The sequence below is a fragment of the Periplaneta americana genome, chromosome 11 (assembly GCF_040183065.1).
Source record: "Periplaneta americana isolate PAMFEO1 chromosome 11, P.americana_PAMFEO1_priV1, whole genome shotgun sequence".
In the NCBI taxonomy this organism is placed as follows: domain Eukaryota; kingdom Metazoa; phylum Arthropoda; class Insecta; order Blattodea; family Blattidae; genus Periplaneta; species Periplaneta americana.
In genome coordinates this window covers 6,866,139-6,887,055 of record NC_091127.1, presented here as the reverse complement: position 1 = coordinate 6,887,055, position 20,917 = coordinate 6,866,139, and the positions used below count along the sequence as shown (strand labels likewise).

General features: G+C 36.5%; 1 protein-coding gene across 1 annotated transcript in view; it reads left to right on the top strand.

Moving 5' to 3' along the window:
• The window catches only part of fng (Fringe glycosyltransferase), a 408,217-nt gene that overhangs the window by 181,591 nt on the left and 205,709 nt on the right, over positions 1-20,917 (top strand). The window lies entirely within an intron of this gene.

Genomic DNA, 20,917 nt, shown 5'->3' with positions numbered 1-20,917 from the left:
AATTTCTTTCAAAGCACTTTGATATGTGAAATATATATTACGTACAGTTTATTGCGCATTTATGCCCTTGTCAGTTGCTGCTACCCTATTTGTAAAGCTCTGGTGCACAGGGTTTTTAAGGGGAAAGGATAGTTAAACCAGGCAAATTAAAAAAAAAAAAAAGGTGCTTTAAAATAATCTCTGATATGTTAAAAATATATTAAACAAAATTTAATGCTCATTTATGGCCTTGTTATCTGCTGTGACACTATTTTTAAACCTCCTGATGCATAAAGTTTTTAAATGACAGTAAACTTTGATTACAGTTTCTAGTAGCTTTAATGTTTTCCTTAATTCTCATATATAAAGTTACACTGTATCTTCGGAACTGTTAAAGCTACATGAATGATATTTGGAACATTTTTCAGACTGTTAGGAAATTTTCCTCTTTAATAGAAATTTGTGTCCCGCGCCGTGGCGTCGCGGTCTAAGGCATCCTGCCTAGGACTCACGTTACGGAATGCGCGCTGGTTCGAGTCCTCATGGGGGAAGAAATTTTCTCATGAAATTTCGGTCAGTGTATGGGACCGGTGCCCACCCAGCATCGTGATGCACTTTGGGGAGCTACGATAGGTAGCGAAATCCGGTTGCGAATGCCAGCTATAACAGCTGGGGGGATCATCGTGCTAACCACACGATACCTCCATTCTGATTGGATGATCGTCCACCTCTGCTTCGACATGTGGGCGTGAGGCGAGCAGCCGGCTGGTCGGTCTAGGCCCTTCACGGGCTGTAGCGCCACGGATGATGATGACGATGAATAGAAATTTATTTTGTTGCATTTGAAAAAATATGCTTTCACATTTCTATAATAGTAACTTACCTCTAAAATGCATTCTTAAAATGTAATTGTTTACGAGTAACATAACTTAAAATTATGGAATCCAATATCAAAATTGTGCTCCAGACATTTTAAAGAACGAGACTTCAGGAGTGAAGTATCATAAAAATTTTGAATTCATCTTTAAAAATATCCGAGATATATTCATTTTTAAATTATGGTAAATTTAACGACGCTCGCAACTGCAGAGGTTATATCAACGTCGCCGATGTGCCGGAATTTTGTCCTGCAGGAGTTCTTTCACATGCCAGTAAATCTACTGACATGAGCCTGTCGCATTTAAACACACTTAAATGCCATCGACCTCGGCCGGGATCAAACCCACAACCTCGAGCATAGAAGACCAGCGCTATAAAAACTACGCTACCGAGGGCGACTATCCATTTTAATTAATTACTGTATCGTGGTAGTCTTTTCGAAGTTTGGGCTTCAAAAATGGTTTTTTAAAACTAATCTTGAATTGAAGTTGTTGCAGCAACAGTATTTCTACATACAGAAAATGAAAAAAATTGCATAATTTAGGAAAACATGTAAAAATATACCATCCCCTGGACAGCTTTTTTTCCTAACCATTTTTTTTTTCAACAAAATTTTGAGAGCATGTTTACTATGTAAAAGACTAACAAAATCCAAATGTTTAACTCCCAGATATTTTTGCTTTTGATTTTTTATTGTATTTTCCTATTTTTGTTTTAGAAATATTTTCAAACCCAAGTTTTTAGTAGAATATCTCTATTTTTCTTTGGTTACATTCACAAGACATCGAAAAACATTTCTATGAATTCATTTTATGAAATATCTCAATTATTCACTTTGAAAAGTTTGTTTTGAAATTTGTAATGTCACTTCTTTCTATAATTCATGAAAAAAAAAAATAAACCAGCAGCATTCCTTACCAAATAAATGCATAAAAACATGCAGCTACCTCACCAATACTTACAGTAAAAATTTCATTCACATTGATTAACATTTGGCATAAAAAAGTTGGTGTTGAATCAAGAAAAATAAACTTACTGAAAAATGTATTTGACAGTAAAATTAATATTTAAGTAACATATACCTATTACACTTCTCATTGGCTACATTCATCTAGTAACTTCAGGGAGCCAACTTTAGAACAAAAAGTTACTGGATTTGTAATCAGAAATTTAAAAAAAAGAAAAAAATTGACAGCTTTTTAAATGCCACTCCTCCTCACAGTCTTAACTTAAAAACATTTTTAAATATATTTGTAATAAGAATTTAATTAAATTCAATTGGGGGATGAAAATATACATTCTAAAGACATTAAATAGACATTTTTTTAAATTTTCATCATTTTCAGTGGAATCTGCCCTTAAGTGTAAAAGCAGCTAGTGAAGAACAAAATAACGAATTCGCGGTGTGAAAATTGCATTTCTATGTTTTGACATCTTGCGCTACCTGTAGGCTTTTTTATATACTAAACTAGGACGCAGTTTTACACAGTGCTTCTTAAATACCTAAATCTTTCTTATAGTTGCTAAGGAAACAAATGAAAACTTTAATTGCATTTTTCTCGAAAAGTACATAATGTATGCCTAATATCAATATTCAATAAATGATATATTAAAAACTATAGCACCTAGAACCATGAATTTTTTTTAGATGCTCAGTATGTCATCCTCTTTTTGAAACTACGAAAAAAAAAAAAAATTAAAAATCCGACTTCAGGTCCCATTTCCTGCAAGTAGTCACAATTACTGTATCGTGGTAGTCTTTTTCAAACTTTGGATTTCAAAAATATATATATTTTTTTAACTAGTCTTGAATTTAAGTTGTTTCAGCAACTGTATTTCTACATGCAAAGTGAAAAAAAAAAAAACCTGCATAATTTAGGAAAACATACGATCCCCTTAAGTATAAAAGCAGCTAATGAAGAACATTATAGAACTGAAGATAAGGAACTAGTGTAGATAATTACTATGTGGATTTAGATTCAAGTTTTCGCAATCTGCTGTTTTCCGTCGCTTAACGAAAGCTTCTGTTTACGAGTAATCATCCTAGTTAATATTATGAAATAACGAACGCGTAAGTCGAACCACGGACTGAGATCTGCAATCAGCTGCTCAAAAATTACGATTTTTGAAGAGTATCATAACATGAGATGAAAATTTGATATTTTCATGCAGTCCAAACAAAAGAAATCAGATAGTATCCCGTAACCAACAATCGCAAATCACAAAATGCAGACTAGACCAGTGATCACAGTGAAGAGGGAACCAGAGGCCGGCAATTGTATAGAAAGCACAAGAACAAAAATAAAATGTAATTGCTTTATGCTGTGCCACAGCCTGGTGGCGTGCAACCGCGATGGAGCGCAAGAAGTGGCGTATTTCCCTGAAAGAAATGGCTCATTTTCTGCAGCATGGTTGGAGACGCGGACGTGCTTTCTTTATGCAGGCAGTTTAACAGTTTTTGAGTCGTGTTAAAATTTAATCGTTCTACGGGATGATTAAGTGAAGCTACAAGCTGTTCAGTGCTCGATGAGCCGTTGCCATGGCGCCTGATATGTCGCGCTGTTCAGATCTTCACGTCTATCTCTGTGACATTTTTAATGTCGGGATTGGAACCGATAACGATGGCTTGCAAACTGCGCCGTAAGCGTGTGTATATTTTTTGTTATTTCAAGTACACAGAGGGCTTTCATTTCATTTATACTTACATATGAAAGAGCATTCAATTGTTTATACACTTCATTCATTTGTTTTCGCATCTTTTGTTTTCTATCGTCGCCTGGCAACCTGTATTTTTGTTATTATCAGTTGATTGTAGGATGAAAACACAGCTTATTTTGTGTAATTTCCTAAATTTAATCAATAAGGAGGATTTATGTTCTCTCTTGAAGAGTATACACCATTTTAGCAGCAGCATATTTGTATTAACAAGAGCCGCCCTAAATAAGGGTTCGATAGATCGGCCTACTAATCAATTCACAATGAACAATGATTAAAAACAATTATGTGCCAATTTGAAAGAAAAAAAAACAGAAAACATAGGAAATCATTTACAATAAAAGTTTGTTGGGTACAAATGATTAGTGATTATAGCTAAGGATGATTTTAACTCATGAGATCCTATGGCATCAATCGTTGCATCAGAAATTTTAAATTGTTTAAGTTGATTTAAAGTTTCTCGTGGGATCGTACACGGGCACCGAACATGAGCCCAAAAACTGTCCAATGTGTGATGTGGTATTGTGCTCCAAGATGCTGACAACAAGGCTCATATATGACTTGTTTTTCACGACACACCTCTTGTGGCTGTAGCTCATGCATCTCAAAACGGATTGTGGGATCAAGAATGACACCCTTATCCTTCTGCCGATCAATTATGATGATATCAGCCCGTCTAGTAGAGCCATCAGAAGAGACGCAACCAACCTCCTCATAAACCTCACAGGAAGCATTCTGACGGATTGAAGATGCGATGAGAGAACGAACCTTATTATGTCTGTTGATTCGGAGCAATTCTCCATGATGGCAGAAACCCAAGACGTGAGGAAGTGTTTAATAGACAAACACAACTATTACATAAAATACTCAGTAAGTTTTTGTAGCTTTATTCTCTTCAGCTCTAATCAACAACAACAACAATCCAGGTTGCCAGGCGACGATAGAAAATAGATGCGAAAACGAATGAGGTGTATAAACAATTGAATACTATTTCATACCTATACTAATAATAAATCTGTAATCAAAATTTTTCTGGTAATTTTCGATTTTCCAAAAATAATTGGTGTTAACATGCATAATTAACCATCCTGAAACCGAAAATAGCTTTTTTTTTTTTTTTTTTTTTTTTTTTTTACATTTTTGTATGTCTGTCTGTCTATGTGTATGTTTGTTACCTTTTCACGCGATAATGGCAGAACCGATTTATATGAAAATTGGAATATAAATTAAGGTCGTTGTAACTTAGATTTTAGGTTATATGGCATTCAAAATACTTTATTTAAAAGGGGGTTATAAGGGGGCCTGAATTAAATAAATCGAAATATATCGCTTATTATTGATTTTTATGAAAAACATTACATAACAAAAGTTTCTTTAAAAATGATTTCCGATAAGCTTTATTCTATACAAAATTTTGATAGGACTGATATTTAATGAGATAAATGAGTTTTAAAATTACAATAACAACGCCATCTAAGGCGCTGTACTGAAATTAAAACAAATGACTTCGTCTATAGGGGCCTTGGACAAACAACAATCGAAAGCTATTAAACATAGCCTAAGAGAATGATTCTGTGTTTGTATGAAGTAATATCGGAAGCTAATTAATTGTTTAATTATTATTTCACCATTGGAAAGTGTAGTTTCTCTAGATGGACATAATGCTATAATGTTATTACAGTAACTTCTGAAACATATAGCAAGTAATATAAAGTATACACATTAAAACTAAGTGATATGTCAATCTTCATTAAACTATGGTTGCATGTAATAACAATTAAGAAACATGTTAAAGGAATTGTCATTGCACCAAATGATTGCTCTCTGGACCAAAATGACCGCATTTTAATTATTTAAATACAATTTAAATTAAGTAACATATTAAACGATTTATCCTTCTATCAAACACGAATGTTCCCTGGATCAAACGTCCTATTTTATTTATGTAATTACTTTATATTTATTTCTAACGGGTGCAGCGGAGCGCACGGGTACGGCTAGTTTAAGTATAAAAATATAGAGGTGCCATTTGAAATTTCAAAGTGGGGGTGGGGGAGTGAAATCTAAAATGCAATTAAGACTGGTTTCAGACTTCCCCTCAATGTCTAAATTGACGTGTTTTTTGTTTAAATTGAATTCAATTTAAATAATTAGTTATTTAGACCGGGAAGTTTTGAAATGAAAGCCCTGTATGAGGAATTCCACGTTGTTGGGTTTGTAGCAACGTTATAAAAGGAATGAAGATACTCCGATGCTGCAGCTGGTCGTTTGACCATATTTTAGTGTCAACAGACACTTTTAACGCGGTATGATCGTTTATTAGGGCCAGTAAACCGATTATACAACCAGACACGCGCCTTGCATTTGCAGAGCCGCTAGATAAGGTCATTTCAAGTCAACCCAAATTGTTCAAGTGGGTGAGTCAAGGCTAAATATAAAACGTTGCCTTTACGTGGTCGTCAAGTTATACGATAGTTTCACACATACTCGCGAATCCAGAGGAATGAAGGCTCTTCGTAGGTCTTTGTCCCTTTATGTTTAAATGGACGAGAGGTACAATAGTATGCGTTACAAGAGCGGTATGTTGAAGTTTTCATGTTCGAGGAAAAGTTTGAAAAAAGCGAAACGTAGTTGAGCTTTTTTAATTTCCGAGAATTTAAAGAAAACATACCGCTCGTGTATCGTACATTATTTTGTGCGAAGGTCGTTTATTACATACCTGAAAGAGAAATTTCTAATTAGTTGCAATGAAATCTCCATCTTGGTTTCTGTTCAATGACGGCAAATTTTCAAAACAAAAATATCTATCTCCAACATTGTTGCTTTAAAATGTTTTCTGTGTTTACTATAGTCCAGCAGGCCGTGATATACGTCTGTCTTTTTTTTCCCCCAGTCTATGATGAGTCTGGAATCTTGTTGATTTTTTCACGGCTTCCTTAATGTTACTTGCATCACGAATGCAGTAACTTTAGTGGAGTTGTAGAGTTTACTTAATGTTTGCAAATAATTAAAAACAATAATTAACAGTGCAATTTAGGTGAAATTGCAGTGGTTTATTATTACTATATTTAACGTCTCTAAAAATAATATGTTAAAAGCCTAAAGCAGTAAAATCAATATTGCACTTAAGCGGTAAGAAGAGGGAAATTGTTATGTGTGTTAGGTTGGAAATACTGAATGTGGAATTTTAGACTTACCGCGGATTGGTTTTGTGCGGAAACCAAGCAAATACGCACGATCTCGCACAAAACGTAATAATATAAGGCAATCACATTGACCCGAGAAGAATTATTCAAATAAAATACATGTTTCACCAACGTTTATCGGATTTCACTTAATATATAATCAATTAACTGTTAATTTTTAATACCTCGTTAAAATCAGAACTGTTATTTCAATTCCTTCGCCAGTTCCGAAAGAAAAGACCCATGAACTTGGGAGTTGCGAGAGATTACAGAATTTCGTATTTACTTTAGAAAAAAATTGCGGTAGAATTATTATTTAGCATTTTATCGCGAATTAATTATATCTGTAAATTTTCATTTAATTGAGGAAACTTTTTTACTTTAAAATTGAATATTCTCTCTTCTCTTCCTGGCCTCTTGTTTTGGTGAACAAATGAAACTTCAATTGATACTTGTTTTTTGAAGTTACATTTTTCTCTTTTAGCTCAAATGTTCTTTATTATTGGATTAGTCTTTAGACACTGTGTCAATTTTCTGCAAATCTACCCTCATATTACAATATTTGCACATTAATAATATATACCTCTCCGAAAAAAAATATATTTGTCCCCGAAACACAAATACATTTTCTTCTAATACAAAATAAAAAAAAATATTATTAAGGAATGTAGTTGAAAGAGTATGATATTGTAAACATGAGTTTCAGCAATAAAATAAAAGAGAGAGGACGTGAAAAAGTTAACAAGTTTATGAGTTATGAGGAAAACGCTTCATCACTGCACAGTAAATTTTGAATTTTGAATATATATTAATATACAGTGTTTTACACCTACCAATTTTCGTTATTGTACAATATGCAGCAATGGAGGAAAAAAATGTTCAATATTTCCAAAACTTTTACTGCTGTAAGCTGTACCTAATCCCTTAAAGCAAACATTCAGTTGTCAAAATATATTAATTTGATTTCCTTTCTTCTGGCATGCGGTATTGTTCAACGTCTCTCATATTGTTTATTTTTGTGGTATGTCTAATCTGTTACTATCTTCTTAGACTTTGAAAGAATCTCATTTCTGTTCTTTGATTGTACTTTTGTATTTTCTGGTTTTAGTGCATATTTGTCAATAGTAAGAATAAAAACAGGGCAGGGCATGTAGCACGTATGGGCGAATCCAGAAATGCATATAGAGTGTTAGTTGGGAGACCGGAGGGAAAAAGACCTTTAGGGAGGCCGAGACGTAGATGGGAGGATAATATTAAAATGGATTTGAGGGAGGTGGGGTATGATGATAGAGACTGGATTAATCTTGCACAGGATAGGGACCGATGGCGGGCTTATGTGAGGGCGGCAATGAACCTTCGGGTTCCTAAAAAGCCATTTGTAAGTAAGTGCATATTTGTCAACTGCACATTAAAGGCCCATTGACAATGAAAATTAAAGATAACAATAACATAAACACAGAAGTTTGCGGCCAGGTTACCAAATGGGATCATTCACAATGATTCACACAAACACTGACATTCAATCAATCAATCAATCAATCAATCAATCAAACTCCTGTATCTTCTCATGAGGGGCATAGGGCATTCACAAAGTGCCTCCATCGGACCCTATTTGTAGCCAACTTCTTCACTTCGCTCCATGTTTTCCCCTCCCTAGCAATTTCCTCCAAAACTGTTCTCTTCCATGTATTTTTTTGCCTTCCTCTTGTTCTACTACCCTGGGGGTTCCAATCCAAAGCCATTCTTTCTACTCCTCCATCTTCTTTCCTGATTGTGTGCCCTATCCAATTCCACTTTCGTCTTTTGATTTCTATTGTGATTTCTTTCTGATTTGTTATCTTCCATAGTTCTGACTTTGTGATTATATCTGGCCATCTAATTTTTAAAATTCTTAACACTGACATTAACATTGCCGTTAGACGTTAACATGAAAGTTTGCAAACTCCAAACTTTCATGCTTAGGCCTACATGATTTGCAAACAGAACACAATCGTGGAGCGCTGAAGTATACGACAGAATATGAGGAAATGGCGTCGTTGTTATGTTTCCATGGTTACCAAGTATGTTTGCTGTTTTGTTTATGTCCCCATCGTGAATGATGGTATGACTTCTTGATTTTACCGTAACGTTTACATTCTTAAGTTAACGCTTACGTTAAGTTTAATTTTCGTTGTGAATGAGCCTTAATACAGGCATTGTCTTACAGTAATTTTAATTACGTTATTATATCCATCAGTATATTATTTAACAAATTTCAGTTCGTGATGTATACAGCGGTTAAGGAACAGGTTTGATGTTGCGTGTTGCGATAGTTGTTTGAATCTTTTGTGGGACTTGGAAGACAATCATCCAACTGACAAATCACTGTCATTGTGTTGTCTTGTGTTATCTTAAGTGGCGATCCGAATCCATGCTGGTACTCTATATCATAGAGGTCCGCATTGTGTTCGTCTGAAAGTATGCGAGGTCTCGGAAAAGCTACAAATATGGATGTAGGGCAGAGCGCATCGAGGACTACAAGCGCCATAGAAAGAAATATGAGAATTGCAGCTTGATACACGCACACTTGGCCGGATGTGACGGCCCCTCGCTTCATTGTCAGTTCTTTGCTCTCCACTCTAATAAACTTTAAGGAGCTCAAATTTGTGAGGCTCGGTCTCAAGTTTCTTGTTACATTCGTCTGGTAGTGAGTGCAAAGAATACCTTGCAAGTGGCAGGTTAGCGTCCGTCATGGAGTTCTAGTGAAAACGGCAAACAGCTCTATTACGAATCGGTGAGATAATGTAGTGCAGGTAGAGCGGTACTAGCATGAGAAGCGATAATACTCTCAGAAATCTTATTCCTCGACTAATCTTCCACCACAAACTTCATGGGATCTGATGGTGGTTGAAGCATGTTATTCATTGTTTCAAACGATGCCGACATTTTGGTAAAATGTGACTACCGCTATATAATAATAATAATAATAATAATAATAATAATAATAATAATAATAATAATACTTGCTTTCAAGGAACCCGGGGTTCATTGCCGCCCTCACATAAGCCCGCCATTGGTCCCTATCCTGAGCAAGATTAATCCATTCTCTATCATCATACCCCACCTCCCCCAAATCCGTTTTAATATTATCTTCCCATCTACGTCTGGGCCTCCCTAAAGGTCTTTTTCCCTCCGGCCTCCCAACTAACACTCTATATGCATTTCTGGCTTCGCCCATACGTGCTACATGCCCTGCCCATCTCAAACGTCTGGATTTTATGTTCCTAATTATGTCAGGTGAAGGATACAATGCGTGCAGCTCTGTGTTGTGTAACTTTCTCCATTCTCCTGTAACTTCATCCCTCTTAGCCCCAAATATTTTCCTAAGAACTTTATTCTCAAAAACCCTCAAACTCTGTTCCTCTCTCAAAGTGAGAGTCCAAGTTTCACAACCATAAAGAACAACCGGTAATATAACTGTTTTATAAATTCTAACTTTCAGATTTTTTTGACAGCAGACTAGATGACAAAAGCTTTTCAACTGAATAATAACAGGCATTTCCCATATTTATATAATAATAATAATAATAATAATAATAGTAATAATAATATTATTATTGTTATTAATATTTAATCAATAATTATAATAATAAGTATAATAATAATAATAATAATAATAATAATATTATTATTATTATTATTATTATTATTACTCCATTTGAACCATCATTCAACACTCTGTCATCTTACATTAATATGATCATTAATAATAGTAGTTTTATTTTCCCTCATAGAGTTAAGGCCATCAGGCCTTCTCTTCCACTCAAGGATCTCCACTCTTTTCCATTCTTATTAATAATATTATTACATTTATTGCTTATTATTATTATTATTACTATTAGTTATGGAGAAAGTTGCACAACACAGAACTGCACGCATTGTGTTCTTCACCTGACATAATTAGGAACATTAAATCCAGACGTTTGAGATGGGCAGGGCATGTAGCACGTATGGGCGAATCCAGAAATGCATATAGAGTGTTAGTTGGGAGACCGGAGGGAAAAAGACCTTTGGGGAGGCCGAGACGTAGATGGGAGGATAATATTAAAATGGATTAGAGGGAGGTGGAATATGATGATAGAGACTGGATTAATCTTGCACAGGATAGGGACCGATGGAGGGCTTATGTGAGGGCGGCAATGAACCTTCGGGTTCCTTAAAAGCCATTTGTAAGTAAGTAAGTAAGTAAGTATTACTATTATTGGTACTAATTTATTAGTGATATCAAGAAATAAATAATTTTATTAGTGCATATTTGTTGGTATATTTTAAGGTTTCTAAAGGCATACTTGCATGCATATTAGTAGGTTTTTAGGGCATCAACTTCCTGCCCAGTAATTATAGACACGAAATATATCATAGGTCTATATCTAACCTTCATACCAAAGCAGTAACCAGTTTTAACACAATACAAAATTTCAAATACAATTGAATACAACTGTAACAAAGGAAATACAGGAACTAATAATGTACCAATAACAGAAAATATAATAAGTTTTGTTATGAGGAGTGAAAAAATATATATATATATATATATATATATATATATATATATATATATATATATATATATATTGGGTAGATCGATTAGTAGGTGGACATTTTTGAGGAAGACTAGAACTCTGGAAGGGTTATTGAGCCGATGATGATAAAGATAATGAGTGGATAAACAGACGAATGTGCGAACAAGTCATCAGAGACCATGGAGAGCAGAGAGGTAGAACCCCCTGCCCTGTTCAGTTCCGTCTGCTTTGGTGTGGATAATTTCAGACAGAAAACTGTTCTTGTTTGCTTGATTAATAACTGAAAATGTTTTTGTGTTTGGCACCTGAACCGGAAATGACTCGCCTGCGAAGCGGAAGCAGGCTTGTTGGCTATTTCTTGATTAAAACAGGGTGGAGTGACGGGACGCCGTGACAAATTTATTATACGCAACTTGTACCGCAGTGAAACATAGCTTAGGGCGTGCTGCTACAGCAGTCATGGCTCGAGGAAACCATGGCAACCAGAGTGAAAGGCAATCACGCATCGCACTCTTGTTTGACGAATATAATCCTCTAGAATCTGAATAAATTACAATGATTGTCTCCTTTAATGTCTTTACGCTAAGCCAATGCAGACCTGTTGCATCCCACCTCTATACTTCATTCATTATTACTTTGTTCCGACAGAGACCTCTGTCCCGCGGCAGCTTTTGCAGAAACATCTGCAATCTTCTCCGACAGAGTATGTGCCCTCAAAGCAAAGAACTCTTTGGTGCAGGCGGTAATTTTACATGGTTGTGATTTTGTATGCTATATATACAGGGTGTTTCCGAGGTGGTGTTACAAACTTTCAGGCAGGGGCGGCTTTTATTAAGGGGCACATGGGCACGTGCCCTCCCAGTGATTTTTATTATCGTATTATGACTATATTATAATACAATTTAATTGCATTATGAAATAATAACTTAAAGAGGTTTCACATTTTCATTGCTACTAATGTTTTCAGAATCCGTAGTAGTCTACGAAACCCAAGTTTTCTAAACAGGTAATAAAATGGGCTCTCTCTTCTCGTGCCCAGCGATGGACGAGGAAGGGATGGGGGTGTGAGTTGTAGGAAGACGGAGCTCTTTGCCTCAGACCGTGTGCTTTGGGCACTGTATTTGCCGTGCCCACCAAGCCTCTTCAGTTTAGGAACAGTCCAATTAGCTGCGTGCCATTTTTAGGGGTGTTGATACTTGCTGTATAGCAGACGACATTTTACAACTAAACTTGACATGAAAAACGTTAAATGTAAGTTTACTAATGTAGAAGCTCGACTCATTGTATCAATCACGTGTGTATGTGCATATATATATATATTTGTCACAGTTATGTTGTTAATGCTCCCTGTAAACTTTTATGCTTCCATCGTATCCAGAAAAAGAAAGTTTACATTACAATACATGAAGTTGGCAGTTCTCAAAAAGCTTTGTCACTGACAACAGAGAATCTTGGCGGGCGTTTTGCGGCCTTCAGTGCACACTACAGTTTTCAACTGAGTTTCGCCAAGTCTAGTGCTGCGGTAGTAAGAAGGGCAGGCAGTTCCGTGATCTGTGAGTACGAACGAGTGAGAATCAGCGCATTTCTGTGAATTACACTTAGAATTCCATTTAACTTTTCTCTGGGCGTAGCAATGCTCTCAATTGAGAGAAAGATGGTACATTCTATTCCGAACTTCAACAATAGAGTTATAGAGGTTTTCGCTCGGAGAATGAACCGAAAAATGGAGCTCATTTATAAGAATTAGAAATTTTAGTGCATATAAATTGGTTTTATATGTTTTTAATTTTCAGGGTTCATCATTAAGGTTGTGCCTCACTTGACAGAATGGCCTTCGGCCGCCACTGCTTTCAGGGATGATGGCGAAGGGCACATGTATCAATTTGAGATAAATAACACGGTCTGGAAATGACTGACAAGGAGAGGACACGCTCTGTATATCACAGAATGGAATAAGATTTTGTGACATGAAAGTATAAGACGTACTGTTTAAAGTCATACCTGGTATGGGTGGCCAATGACCCCACGTTTTCAAAATATTGGCTATTGTTTGTGACATACTTCCGTTAGGTGTCTAATAGGAAAACATTAGACTGTGTAACGGCGTAGCTCATATGGTTGGATGCTGAGTTGTCATCCAGGCAACTTGAGTTCGAATCCTAATACCTTCTCATTTTTAAAGCTTGATATTATTATTATTATTATTATTATTATTATTATTATTATTATTATTATTATTATTAATTTTTTAATTTTTTTTATTCACTTTCAGTTGTCAGTTCCTATATTCAAAGCCATGTTGAAATATGCGTGGTATGCATCAAAATTAATAAATGAATGAGAAGTGTTTGTGAATGTGAAGGATATCTGTTTCGCAGCAGAAGTGCGGAAAAATGTGTGTGACTGTGGACAACCTTCTTTCATTTGCTGTGCATGGTGCAGGAAATATGTATGTTTTGTGTGTTTTTATGACATCATAATGAATCGGGTACAAAATGAAGTGGAATAGCTGGTACAGAAACAGAACAGACACCAGTGACACATCTTACCTCCCTACGTGAGCAGTATTTCATTGTTTATTCTTTACAATACAATGTTAGTTAATTAGTAATTTGTTTAAAACATGATGAAGCGTTCAATACATTGAGAAATATGATATATGTAAATAGATTACTGTGATCACAATATTAATCATTATTAAAAGAAAAAAATAGGACCAGTTAAGATTCGAACTCAGGTTGCCTGGATAACAACTCAGCATCCAACCACATGGGCTACGCTGTTATACAGTATAATGCTTCCCTATTAAGCACCTAACGGAATTATGTCACAAACAATAGCCAATATTTCCAAATGAGGGGTCATTGGCCACCCATACCAGGTATGACTTTAAACAGTACGTCTTGTACTTTCATCTCACACAATCTTATTCCATTCTGTGATATACAGAGCGTGTCCTCTTCTTGTGAGTCGAAAGTTATAAGCAAAAATAGTTGTGTGGAAATGGAATTGTAATTTGGCACCACGTGCCCTCCTTCCCTTAACCTTTGAAACAGTCGTGGAACGATGGTATGGGCCGATGTCTCCTACGTGGGTACTTGTCCCGATACAATCTGTGACCTTGTCTACTGTTCCCATTGGCTCATCCGTATTCGAAAATCAGGTCTGCTTATTCCGCTCTCGTGTACTCCACCATTTCACTAGGACTGATCGACTGGACACTGCAACTTGTACACATACACTGCTGTCTACAGACGTGCATGTCAGGACCGACCATGTCCGTTACACATTACGCTATCTGCATTGCTTTAGTGTAGTTTCCTGTCCCCACCCCTCAGACAGCGCACTGAATGGAATACTGTAGGTAGACAACGTAAACAACGTCAGATGAATACAGTATGTGTAAGATGTACAGATAAATACACATAAATAAGGTGTACAGGGAATAAAATTATTTCATTTCCACACAACTATTTTTGCTTGTAACTTTCGACTCGGTCATTTCCGAACCAGGGTTCCTTATCTCAAATTGATACATGTGCCCTTTGCCATCATTCCTGAAAGTTTGTAACACCACCTCGGAAACAACCTGTTTATCTGTGACAACTTTTCTTTCCTTTTGAAAAAACGATGCTAAGGAATTTGATCGCGTCTCAGAAGTTCACCGTTTTTGGTCGGGTTTAGACGTGTGGGGTTGCATGTATGGTAGTCACCACGTCACGAAATCATCATCATCATCATCATCATCATCATCATCATCATCATCATCATCATCAGGGCTAGGATTTTGATGACCTATAAAACATGAAAAAATGTCCTAAAACCATGCATTTGTGACCTAAAAATCTTTCAAAAATGCCATTAAAAATGCCCTAAAAATTGATCTTACATTCTAAAATTGGCTTAGTAGGAAAAGGATTTTTGTGCTACTTAATATTTAGACTAGTAATTAAATTAAATTCTGTTACCAAGATTCAAGTTTATTTAATTTTACATAATTTTTTCTAAGTAGTACACTTTAATTATTTTACCTGATGTAATTTCCACGTAGCCCACCACAAGGCCACTCTTATCCGGTATTAGCAGGTATAGAGGAGTCTATATTGAAGGGGTGGTTGGACTGATCCATTGCATGGGATGTACTACGTTAAAAGGGCAATATTTGTGTAGAAAAACGATTAAAATATTATTCAAAATAATGGGTATTAGCCACCGGCGTAGCTCGGTCGGTTAAGGCGCTTGCCTGCCGATCCGGAGCTGCGCTTGGGCGCGGGTTCGATTCCCGCTGGGGCTGATTATCTGGTTGGATTTTTTCCGAGGTTTTTCCCAACCGTAAGGCAAATGTCAGGTAATCTATGGCGAATCCTCGGCCCCATCTCGCCAAATATCATCTTGCTATCACCAATCTCGACGGTAAATAGCCTAGTAGTTGATACATCGTCGTTAAACAACCAAGTAAAAAATAATGGTATTAATGGACAAAATATGTATACAAAATATCAAAGGAAATAAACATTATTTTATATTAATAATGGGGATTTGTGGCCAAAATTAAATGAAAATGCCTAAAAATGTCCGAATAACACAAAAGATGCTCTTATGAGTTGAAAGAGGCAAAAAATGCGAAAAAAAATGCCCTAACAAATATGTCTTAAAACACTCAGTTTATCACATAACATATAAATACTGAAGCAGCAATGTTTCTGGCTTACTAGAAAAAAGATGCAATTTCATCAAAATCCTAGCCCTAATCATCATCATCATCATCATCATCATCATCTTCTTCTTCTTCCTTTTTATCTTTCCCCTCTTGAATCTTTGTTCGTTGTTGACCTCCAGAGGGTGTGGCTGTGAACTCGTTTATGCAATCATCGGTTAAATGAGTAAAAATTTTAACGGCTTTCGAAGGCCGCTTTCAGTTCATAACCCACCTTTTATATTATGAGAGTTAGAATTCTTTATTTAACGATCCTTGCACCACAAAGATTATTTTTGATATATGATAGTAATAGAGCAAGGTGGAAGAGATACCGGTACTCGGAGAAAGTTCTCTTTCAGCCCCATTGTTAACTAAGAAGTAGCGCATAATATTCTGTTGATCAAGCACGGCCATTTTGTTCAGAAATGATGACATCACGCTGCGATTGTTGCTGTTTCCACTCCACTGCTCTCTGAAACAAGCCAATCACACTCATTTACACACTCGCCGTCATTCATCTTAACACTACTTCTTGCCACAATAGATAATTTCTGCACTTCACACACTGTCACACACATTCATACATTCTCTGTCACTCGTACACATTCACAATCCTGTTCTTATGCACACTTACTGTCGCACACCAGTTCACAGTCATTGTGCTTGACACATAATCACTGTCACTTATTTTTATAGTCACAATGTTACATTCACGTGCTGGCGGATAATTATATTCACTCACTCACTCACTCACTCACTTACTCACTCAATTTTGTTTCCCTATTTTGTTTCAACAAATGATTATTGTATATTAATATTTACAAATATGTGGCACATTCAGTGGCCTACACAGAATTTTGTCAAGCAGGGATCTTATTATAATTTTTATGCTCGACCATGCCGAAATGTAGTAATTATACACCTGGTAGCAGCCCTTTAATGGACCTCATTAAAGTACACCTATTCATTAAAGTTCAGGTGTTCCACCAATCAGAAAATACCATTGTAGCAATATGAAAGCGCAAGTATCGATTATTCTCGGATATGCAATCGAAAGACAACAATAAATCAATAAATCACTTATATTTGAAATAAAGTCAGTTCTGTTACTATAATAATTAGCGTTAATTGTAAATAATACTCAAATAAATTCAATTTGTCATCTCGTTTTTCAGTGCCTAATTCAATTTCAAGATCATGTCAAGATTAATATTTATTTTACTTTCTAGATTATATCAAGGTCAATGTCGACATTTGTTTCTCGGAAAAAATCAATACTTTCGCGTCTGCGCACATCTCACAATTTACGAGGTATTGCACAAGGTCAGCTCCGCTCCTCAGATAAGAATATCATGAATACTTATGAATAATTTCAAGTTAGAAATATGGTCGAGCATAAAAAGTGTTATGAAACTTGACTATAATGGTAATTAAGACGCTTGTATGAAAATTATGAAACTCGCTTGCGCTCGTTTCATAAACATACTCGCGTCTTAATTACTACCATTATAGGCTCGTTGCATAATGTACTATTAAAATTTACATTATCGGTATTTTAAATTTTGTGTATTATTATTATTATTATTATTATTATATTATTATTAATGGGCAATGAAATCAGATTAACAATAATAATAATAATAATAATAATAATAATAATACTTACTTACTGGCTTTTAAGGAACCCGGAGGTTCATTGCCGCCCTCACATAAGCCCGCCATTGGTCCCTATCCTGAGCAAGATTAATCCAGTCTCTACCATCATATCCTACCTCCCTCAAATCCATTTTAATATTATCTTCCCATCTACGTCTCGGCCTCCCCAAAGGTCTTTTGCCCTCCGGCCTCCCAACTAACACACTATATGGATTTCTGGATTCGCCCATACGTGGTACATGTCCTGCCCAATTGCCATGTATTGTGGGTCCCTATCACCACGGCATGGCGCGTCCTCAGGTTGCGAATAGAGGAGACGGCCTCCAGATATGGAGGGTAGCTGCGAATATATTGAATAAGCAGTCGTGGTCAGCCGATACGGGGAGGTCCTCCAGCTTGGGGGTTGGACGAAGGGCTAACAACCCATCACCATAAAAAATAGCTTGTTACGAAACCTAACAGTAAGCCTCGGAATGGGACTGATTCTCCGGCACGACCACAGGAAAGGAAAAAGGTTATAAGATTTGCTACATGGAACGTAACTAGTCTTTATAGAACAGGAGGGGTAACATTAGTAGCAAAAGAACTAGCTAGATATAGAATAGACTTCGTGGGAGTATAAGAGGTTAGGTTAGATGGGAATGGCATATCACAAATAGGCGATTACTTATTGTATTATGGGGAAGGAAATGATGACCAATTACGAACCGGATTCTTTGTACATGAAAGAATAAAATCAGCAGTAAAAAAGGTCGAATTTATCAGTGACAGGTTATCATATTTAGTATTTAAGGCTAGATGGTGCGATATCGTAGTTATAAATGCTCACGCCCCTACAGAAGAGAAAGACGATCAATAATAATAATAATAATAATAATAATAATAATAATAATAATAATGCCTCGCTACTAATTCGTTACTGCCATGTCATCGTTTGCTTCTGAAAGACTTTCCTTCATCGATGCCCGTTTATTTTACACCTCCCCCCTCCCCCCGTCAAGGATGTGGACTTGTCAGGTGGACAGGCAGGCAGACATCAGCTGACTACAGCGGCTGTTGCTGCGAATCTGCTTATGAATGTGATGACTTCATTGGACCTCGGGACAGCTGCGCCAACCCAAGGTTCTCCTCGAGCCATAAGACAGAGGAATCACGATTATTTCTACTATTTTACTTACAGGAGGCACACTTATGTTTTCATTTGTTTTTATTCCAGGAATATATAGTTGTCATGGAGAAGAGTTCACAATGTTTGTTTCTAGAAATACGTATTGAAATATCGTGAATTTTACTGGAAGCAAGTAAAGAGATAGGTTTGGAAGTAAATCCCGAAAGGAGAAAGTATATGATTATGTCTCGTGACCAGAATATTGTACGAAATGGAAATATAAAAATTGGAAATTTATCTTTTGAAGAGGTGGAGAAGTTCAAATATCTTGGAGCAACAGTAACAAATATAAATAATATTCGTGGGGAAATGAAACACAGAATAAATATGGGAAATGCCTGTTATTATTCGGTTGAGAAGCTTTTATCATCCAGTCTGCTGTCAAAAAATCTAAAAGTTAGAATTTATAAAACAGTTATATTTCCGGTTGTTCCTTATGGTTATGAAACTTGGACTCTCACTTTGAGAGAGGAACATAGGTTAAGGGTGTTTGAGAATAAGGTGCTTAGGAAAATATTTGGGGCTAAGAGGGATGAAGTTACAGGAGAATGGAGAAAGTTACACAACACAGAACTGCACGCATTGTATTCTTCACCTGACATAATTAGGAACATTAAATCCAGACGATTGAGATGGGCAGGACATGTAGCACGTATGGGCGAATCCAGAAATGCATATAGAGTGTTAGTTGGGAGGAAGAAGGAAAAAAGACCTTTAGGGAGGCCGAGACGTAGATGGGAAGATAATATTAAAATGGATTTGAGAGAGGTGGGATATGATGGTAGAGAATGGATTAATCTTGCTCAGGATAGGGACCAACGGCGTGCTTATGTGAGGGCGGCAATGAACCTCCGGGTTCCTTAAAAGCCAGTAAGTAAGTAATATCGTGAATTCAGAGATTGTTTTTGCAGATAACTTTCTTCGCAGATATTTATTTTGTAAGTAGGTTGAGATTATACAGGTAGGTGAATAAGTAGATAGTAAAGCAGGAAGACGGGTAGAGGTGCTTATCAGGTGGATCGCATTCCTCCACAACCTGCGAATCCGTATACTTTTTTAGTAGGTTATTTTACGACGCTTTATCAATATCTAGGTTATTTAGCGTCAGAATGAGATGAAGGTGATAATGCCGGTGAAATGAGTCCGGGGTCCAACACCGAAAGTTACCCAGCATTTGCTCATATAGTGGGTTGAGGGAAACCCTGGAAAAACCTCGACCAGGTAACTTGTCCCGACCGGGAATCGAACCCGGGCCACCTGGTTTCGCGGCCAGACGCGCTAGCCGTTATTCCGCAGGTGTGGACTCCGTATACATATCCCTGGTTTGTAATCTGCCGTATCTCATAAATCTATACATGTGTTAAGTCGTGATATGAGCCGTTCAGAGCAAAAGTGGTGTAAGTGAAAACTGGGTAATGAGGTTTAAAGTAAAAATTCTGTAAAATACAGCGCAAAATAGCAGTTAATATGTCCTCCTTGCTATCCACTGACTAACAATAGTTTAAATAAATTGAATATTAATTGCTACTTTGCGCTGTATTTTATAAAATGTTTACTTTAACCCTCATTACCCATATTTGACTTACACCACTTCTGCTCTCAACGGCTCATATATCCATAAGGCAAGTAAGAACCATGGGGCTTTCTCTATGATTCGTTTAGAATCCAACACTACTGCCATCTACCAATATTGGGACAAACATGAGGGACATGTGTTATAGACAAGGTGGACGGCGGATTCAGTATTACGCAAACACAAGAGTTGCCCTATTTTTCGTGACTGAGATGATGATGATGATGATGATGATGATGATGATGATGATGATGATGATGGAAAGGGTATTGTTGAGAATGTTTTTACTAGGGTATTTAACGACGCTGTATAAACTACTAGGTTGAAACAGAGCTTCCGGGCTAAGATGCCGTGGTCTACTGGTGCTGACGTTACCAGACGTTTCGTCTACTTCTACGGCAGACATCTTCAGTGGTTAGGTATCCTCGGTCGAAGTCTTCTGCTCGGGATACCTGTAGCAACTGATGTCTGCCGTAGAAGTAGACGAAACGTCTGGTAACG